The following is an 8468-nucleotide window of genomic DNA, read 5'->3' on the forward strand; positions in this document are numbered from 1 at the left end:
TTCGAATTAGACTGTTAGTTTTTAAACATCCCACAAGCATATGACGAAACAATAATCAGTTGCTGTCACAAATATGAGCCTGCACATAGTTAAAGTATTCTCTATTACAATCAGTCTAATTGTTTCAAGAAGATTTCTCTTTTATAATTTTGTTTTTAAAAGGATGTTAGGTCAATTAAGTAAGTGGTATGAGATTGTGTGTGTGTATTGGTGAACAAAGACACAGAGAAAGACAGAAAAAAAGAGAAACAGAGCTCTACAAAATTGGTCATTATTATTTTAGAGAACATAAAAAAGGTCTCAGATTTTAAAAAGCCATTTTTATTAAAAATTTCCTCCAGACAGTCCACGGACTCCAATTATACTTTTCAGATTCTTAAAGCTACACTTAGTAAAAATAAGTTTCTTCCTACTTCTGGTTGTTACTCTCCCCTGATATTCATGATCGATTTGGAAAAGAAAAGGTCACTTCAGTGGGGACCCCCCCCACCAGCTGCATCACCAGAAGGTCCCAGAAGTAAGCACATAGTCACAGGCACACTGGTTGAACATCTTGTAGAAATGGTATGGGACTAATTGATCAGCAAAGAAGCTGACAGTCTAGAGCAGAAATCCATTTGCAAGTTTACATGTTCAGTAACTACCCAGGTTGTAGCAGTGTGTGAGAAACAGTAAATTAGGTAGAAAACCTCCAAATGAGATTCTCTTAATCTATTCCACAAATGAATAGAAATGTATAGGAAACAGAAAAGAACTTCTTGGCAAAGTTAAACTCATGATTATCTGCTAAAATGAATATTCTAACAAAAGTTTTGTTCCTGAAAATTTGGTTAAAATTCACTGAAAATGCATTTAGCAACATATAAATACCATTTTTACTGCTGTTGTTATTAATATGATTATGATTATTGGTTAGTGCTTATTATCTGCTGCAAACAAACAAACAAAAAAATGACTGGTTGATGTCAATCTTTGTTTCATAATAACAACCCTAAACTTAGGGCTTAAAGCAGCAATTTATTATCTGTCACAACACTAGGGATTGACCCAGCTCAGCTGGACCATTCTTGCTTTAGGTCGAGGAGGGTCCCGGCTGTGATTTCAGTCATCTGAATACTCAGCTAGGCCAGCTGAGGACTGATCTTCAATCCTTTCCCTGTCTTGTTCTTAAGCACGGATCTATATGGATTCTTTGTGACAGTAAAAACTGGGAACTATCACAACTTGAACTCTCCCTAGGCCAGTTCATTCTTTATCCGTATTTACAACAACCTTGGAACACTCTTTCCATACCTCAACTACTTAGAAGAGTAATTTACACATACCAAGGTCTCAATAACTATATATTACATTAAATTGAGCAGGTCACTTAGAATATTACCACACTTACGCATTTGATTATCACTTTTACAAAGAAGCATCCGCACAGTGTATGAATTACACGAAATGAAACAATCCTGAAGGATCCACTACTTATCTTGAAGATTTCTGCTGGGTAGGATCTCTTACGCTTCTAGATTAATTGTTGTTGTTGTTCTTCTTCTTTTTAAATCTTTTTTAGAGGGTGGAGATGTAGAGGGAGAGAAAGAGAGAATCTTAAGCAGGCTTTATGCCCAGTGTAGAGTCTGACACGGGGCTTGATCTCACAACTCTGAGATCATGACCTGAGCTGAAACCACGAGTTGGACACTGAACCAACGGAGTCACCCAGTCGCCCCATATTATTGTTTATTTTGGAAGGCAAGAAGTGATAGTTGAGGTTTTAGAAATAACAACAACTAGTAACAACAGTTAACAGTATGGAGGTTCCTCAAAATACTAAAAACTAAACTACCATATAATATAGCAATCCCATTTCTGGGTTAATATGCAAAGAAAACGAAAACGGAATCTAAAAGAGAACCCTGTATTCCCGTGTTCACAGCACCTTTATTCACAATAGCCATGAGACGGAGACAACCTAAGTGTCTATAAACGGATGAATGGATAAAGAAGATGTGATACACACACACACACACACACACACACACACACACATAGATAATAGAATATTACCCAGCCATGAGAAAGAAGAAAAACGTGTCATTTGACAACACGGTTTGCTCTCGAGGGCATTCTGTTCAGTGAAATAAGCCAGATGGAGGAAAACACTGCACAGTGTCATTCTTATGTGGAATCTAAAAATGAAAGTTAAACACATAGAAACAGAGAATAGAAAAGTTGTTGCCAGGAACTGGGAGATATGGGGAGAGCTTGGCAAAATGGTACACACTTTAAGCGACAAGATGAATAAGGTATAAAGATCAAATGTATGACATAATGACTACAGTTGATAATACTGTGTTTTATAATTGAAATTTGCTGAGAATAGGACTTAAATGTTCTCACCAAAAAAAGAGGTAAATTAAAAAAATTTAACACTGATTAAAGTCATATTATCACTTAACGCAATATCAAATAATTACATGAACTATCTCATTTGGACCTCATAATTATCCTGTGAGGTTCACATTGGTACAGTCTGATTTTGTGACAAGGAACTGATGGTTGGAGAACTTATTTAATGTCACACAGATATTGAGTTATGGAGCCGGGATTGGATACCAGTTCTTAATCCAGATTCAATTTTCCTAACCACAGTGTTATATGAGTGGAAAAAGCAGTCCTCAAAGAAACAAGTGAGAGATGCATAATTAATTACACATTTATGCATAAAACGTCACAATGCAATCCAGTGGCAGTGTCCCATAGTGTCATCCTTCAAAATATAATGTCTTTTGGGGGGTGCCTGGGTGGTTCAGTAGGTTGAACATCCAGCTCTGGATTTCAGCTCAGCTCATGACCTCAAACTCCACATCAGGCTGTGTGCTCAGCAGAGAGTCTGCTTAAGGATTTTCTCTCTCCCTCTCCCTCTGCCCCTTCCTCTGCTTTTGTGTGTGCTCTCTTTCTCTCAAATAAATAAGTAAATCTTTAAAAAAAATGCAATGTCTTTTGGAGTTATTACATTGAATCATACAAAATTGCCACTTTGTAGGTCTTAAAATTTGAATATTGACAATTTCACATGATTCAAATTAATATTAACAGTACAAATTAAGCATTTTATATAACATCAACAGAATCCTAATAACCAACACTTTATATTTTAATAGCATGGCACATAAAAAGCAAATAATCCAGTTTTGAATTAGAAAGTTGCCAACAGTATTACAATAAATATTACATTGTCAGAAATACTTAGTGCAATATTCAGAGGGTCATCTGAGCGATATCAAAATATCATAAAGTAAGAGATTTAACTCAGATTGATTGTGTTGTTCATAACAAGTGATAATAAATGATCTAGAAGAAGCTGAATTCATTCTTTTATTGCTATTAAATAATCTAATTTTACAGTCACCAAATAATATTGTCCTTAAGTTTAATTTATGTAATAAAGAGCAAATCCTGAATGTTTTATATGTAATTATATTTGTGAGTTTGTGTGTACTTAGGGAAGAGTATGTATATTCTGTAGAATCTCCCTGATAAAAACAAATCCGGGGAAAAGTGATTGATAGACGTGTAAAAGAAAGTCACTCAGGCTGGGAAGGTCAGCTTGCTCACTGGTTGTTAAGGGGCCTCTCCAACAAGATGTTGTCCAGAAGTCTCTCCAAGTTGGTCTCTCCAACTCACTCGTTGTGAGTTTGTCTCATTGCAGGATCTGGAACTCCTTTTTGCAGGCTCAGAGACTTGAATTTATGAGTTGACAGGGTACTGGTCACATTGAAAACAATGAACATTACGCCGTTTTATACAAAGTATGTTTGTGTCTTAATTTCTCAGCAGTTTGCAGGGAAAGCATGAAGTATGAATGAAAAGAATCAGGTTTAAGACTCACAGACTTTATGGCAAGAGATTAAGGAAGATTGAGTTAGACTTCTGGTATACACAGATTACTCTTTCTTGGATAGATATCTCTTCTCTCTACAGGGCCCAAAGAGAAACTAAACTGGGATTGTTGATCTTTGTCTGTGATGCCCTCAAAAGTGTTAGGGATATCTTCCTTGACTATAACTCCTGTTGCAAAGTGGTTACACTTCTGTACTTGCCACTCACCCCCCCATTCGTTTAAAGATGAGTCTGTCTATCTACCTATCTACCTATCTATCATCTATTTATTTATTTTAATTTATTTATTTGAGAGAGTGAGAGTGGGAGGGGGAGGATGGGTCAGAGCAGAGGGAGAGCGAGCCTTTTTTTTTTTTTTTAAGATTTTATTTATTCATTTATTTATTTATTTATTTATTTATTTGAAGGGGAGAGAGCACGAGCAGAGAGGGGAGGGGCAGAGGGAGCGGGAGAAGCAGACTCCCCGCTGAGCAGGGAGCTGAAGGTGGGGCTGGAGCCCAGGAGCTTGATATCATGACCTGAGCCGAAAGCGCAGCAGACACAACCAGCTGGGCTCCCCAGGTGCCCTGGGGGGAAGTGTTAAGTGGACTCCATGCTGAGGGCAGAGCCTGACTTGGGGCTCTATCTCAGGACCCTTAGATCATGATCTGAGCCGAAATCAAGAGCGTAACTGACAGCATCACTGTGGCGCCCCAAGCCTCCATTATTTTAGACCGAAAGTGAGCCCCTGACCCCAAATAACTGATCTCCAGGCTGACCAGTCATCTCTGACCACAGTGTGTATCCTGGTTTGAAATGACGAGTTAATCGGTTTTCTCTTTCAGGGTTTGGAATGGGAGTAGGAATAATGTCATTACTTCGGAATGGTGAAATTGAAATTGTAAGGAAACGGTCACGCAATGTTAGCAAAGAAGATAAAGAGTAGAGGCTGTGTTAGTTTATACAGTGAGAAGAATGAAGTATTCTACAAAGAGAAACAAAGTAAGAGTTTGTCCTTACAGCGAAGCCCTTCAAGCAAAATCATTTTCTCCATACTATTTAAGTGTCTTTGTTTCTTACAACTTATAGCAAGTCAAAGAAGCACTGTCAAAATGTCTTCTATGATTTTTTTCAATTGTTTATTGCCTGTGAGTGCATATTTGTGAATAATACATTATTCACTTTATCATCATAGACTTTTCTTCCCCTTCAGTTATTCTTTCTCTTTTAAGAAGACTTTGAAAGATTTTATCACAGATTATTTTATGAGTTAACTCAAAGGGCAACACAATTTCTCTTATTTTCAGCTTCTTCATTGACTACATCTTATGGTTTCCCTGTAATCTGCTTATGATATTAATAAAGTTAAACTGAAATTTCAATATAGGAATATTTACCTATTGTAACTTGGCATTTACTTTAGGTCCAGTTTGGTATAATAATTAACTTTACACTACTAGGAATGAGAAATGTACCAATTGGATGTCTGAGAAAGCAAAAAATAGTAGAATTTAGACAATATATTTAAAAAAATAATTTTATCTATGCCTTTTACAAATTGTCCCAAGTAATTTCTAAGTATTTTACAAATATAAACTTTTAAACTTTTAGCATACATTTTATTATCCAGTATGCTATGAAATCTGAAATTTAAAAAAGGATCAAAGTAAGGGGACTAAGAGTACTTTCCATGATGAGCAATGAGTAATGTATAGAATTGTCAAATCACTATATTGAACACCTGAAACTAATTCAACACTATATGGCTGCAATGCGGGAATTAAAATAAAAAGAAATAAAAATAAAAGATTAAAGTGTACCCATGGCACCTTATCAAATGTAAATATAGATATTGGAAAGTGCTTGTTGTATTATAATCTTTATTGTTTTTGCCAGAAAACTTTGTATCAGATTTAAGACTCATGGAAACCTGACCACATAGATTTGACACTTAAAGTGATTTTATTTATTTTTACAGAGAACTGTATGAATTCAAGAATGGATTTCACTACTCTTAAAAAATAGGTCTGTTTTTTTCCATTAACTTGAATCATAAGTCATCTTTATCAGTCTTATTCCCTTTGAATTGGTGCTTTTATGTTCCCTAAGAACATTCTGAAGTACTTTCATTGCCTGGATTTGGTTCAAGGATCCTGGATATATAGAGATAAGCTACCACCTCAAATTCTCAAGTCAACATTAAAATTTCAATGACTTTTACTATTGTTTGGTGTTGTGCTCAATCTGAATTTTATCCCAAATCTGAAATGGCAATGCAACCTATCAAAAACAAAAATTGAATAGTAGCTTAGTACATGGTCTTAGTGGAGATCAGATTAATAAGGAAATCTCAGAATTACTTTCAGGGTGTTAAACTGTTTAGTAAAAGAGGTTATTTTGGAGTAATCAATAACTAAGGTTTAATTTCCAGACTACCATTAAGACTCTTAACAAAGTGGCATGTACGTACATAATTTTGCACCCCTCATTAATCTTATACATCTCTTTTCCACTTGTGAAAGTGAGGCAGGATATCCTGTATTAATGTGTACAGGTAGCTATCTATTTAAAATATACTTGGGCTAATGTTGTGTACACCTATAAGTCTGTCACCTTTATTGCTTAATACTTAAACAATAAAAACTTAATAATAATTGGATTTTAATCAAAAATAATGACGGGGTCACAAAGAGATTGTCACCATACCTTTAAATAAAAGTTATCATGCTCTATTTCTTCAAAAGATGATAAAGACATATTTATACACTCTTTTCTCATTGTCTACTTCCCTAGACAAGTTTCCTTAATTCTCTGATGGCTCTAACTGACCACTCAGGTAACTTTTGCTTATTGATTTCTAACATAACAGTGCTGTGTTACCAAAAGATATTTCTCCTGGTCTAGTCCTTTGACTAAAGATTTTCACTAGTATTGATTGTCTCATGAAATAATTGTAACTTTGAAATTCCTTTTTAGCTGGGCTTCTAAATCAAATCAAATCTTATTAATTTTCCTAATTGTTTTACAACTCTCTCTGCAGGTAGGTTATGAGGAGATCCTGGGTTCAGCAGCTTTTTGATGTCCATCCTCATGCTTCTAAGTGATCACTTCCTGCATCCAACACCAACAACACAATTGTCAAAAAGACCTGCGTGTGCAAGTGAGAGTTCCCAAAGAAGGTCTAAAGGGTATCTGGTCCTAATAAATGCTAATAGCAAGTGCTCTGTGAAAGGAAGTACCTTAATTAGAAAGTTGAATTTCAGGGCAACTGGGTGGTTCAGTCAGTTAAGCAACAGGGTTTGGCTCAGGTCATGATCTCAGGGACTTGGGATTGAGTCCCCACTGGGCTCTCTGCTCAGCGGGAAGCCGGCTCCCTCCATCAGCCATTCCTCCCTCTGCTCGCTCTCTTTCTCTCTCTCTCAAATAAATAAGTCAAATATTTACAACAAAAAAAAAAAAGTTGAATTTTGTGGATCATTTCTCCAGAAAAAATAAATATTGAAATTAAAAGAAAAAAAATACACTTAATTTAGGAGGCTCATAGATCCGGAGAAGGTGTGTTCAAGACTTCAACTCTTACTACAGTGTTCACCAAAATTTAAGGACTCTTCTTTGAAAACATCAGGAATTGGAAATTGTTTCTGCATTGTTAGAAGTCCCTGCTTGAATATATATACAACACTGTATATCATAATACATATGTGTTTATGGTACATTATACATCTAACATGTGTTATATATAATATATAAAATAATTTTAAAGGCTCTGAAAAATCCATCTAATTTTATTTATCCAAGCTTTTCTGAAAACTTTGTTTATCTGGGAATATTATTTCTGCACAAGACATCTTAGTATATGCTATAAGAATCCCAAGAACACAGGTAAGAGATTACTGTACTAATCACCTTGATACAGTAATCACCTTGTACAGATCAACTTGATAAATACCAAAGTTTCCTCTATGAATAAGTCATTTTTCAAAATTCAAATACAGTTTGGAGTATATTCCATAATTAATACATAATGGGCACTTTGAGCAACTTTATATTTATAAATATATAACATTTTGAGCAAAGAATATTAACTAAAATTGATTTGACTTGATAAGCCTGACTGAGTAGGACACGGTTTAATGCCTCATGCATCCTTCAAAGCTTGTCCTCACCTTCCTATTTCTAAAAATGAAAGTAAATATTCCGTGCAGTAAACTTCTGTTATGATCTACCAAACAAAAGCCTCTATAACTCTAAGATCTAAAGTGGCATGTGTACTTTTTAAAAGTTGCAGATTTCTCAAGGACTACGAAGCATTTTCTTAAGTTAATGCATTTATCTCTTACACAGTTTCAGTGACCCTCTCAAACATTTCAGGAAAACCATTCACATTGTGTGTTTTATTGTCCATAAGAACACCATTTAAGTCATGGGAAATAAACAGTTTTCAGTGAACAGACTGACTCTTCAGAAAGTTCAATTTCAAGTTAGTTATTTCATACTCAGAATTGTTTCCTCTAGAAGCAATGTTTCCTTTAGAAGCACTAGGTAGGGGATACAATACATCAAGTTCTCAACCAGGACACTTCATCACCTTTTATAAA

General features: G+C 35.3%; 1 long non-coding RNA gene across 1 annotated transcript in view; it reads left to right on the top strand.

Moving 5' to 3' along the window:
- The window catches only part of LOC116597171, a 30072-nt gene extending 22773 nt beyond the window's left edge, over window positions 1–7299 (top strand). The window contains exon 3 of the long non-coding RNA XR_004288477.1: window positions 6911–7299. This is a non-coding gene — a long non-coding RNA (uncharacterized LOC116597171). The remainder of the gene's footprint in view (window positions 1–6910) is intronic.
- The last annotated feature ends 1169 nt before the right edge of the window (window positions 7300–8468 follow it).

The sequence above is a fragment of the Mustela erminea genome, chromosome 8 (genome assembly GCF_009829155.1).
Source record: "Mustela erminea isolate mMusErm1 chromosome 8, mMusErm1.Pri, whole genome shotgun sequence".
In the NCBI taxonomy this organism is placed as follows: Eukaryota; Metazoa; Chordata; class Mammalia; order Carnivora; family Mustelidae; genus Mustela; species Mustela erminea.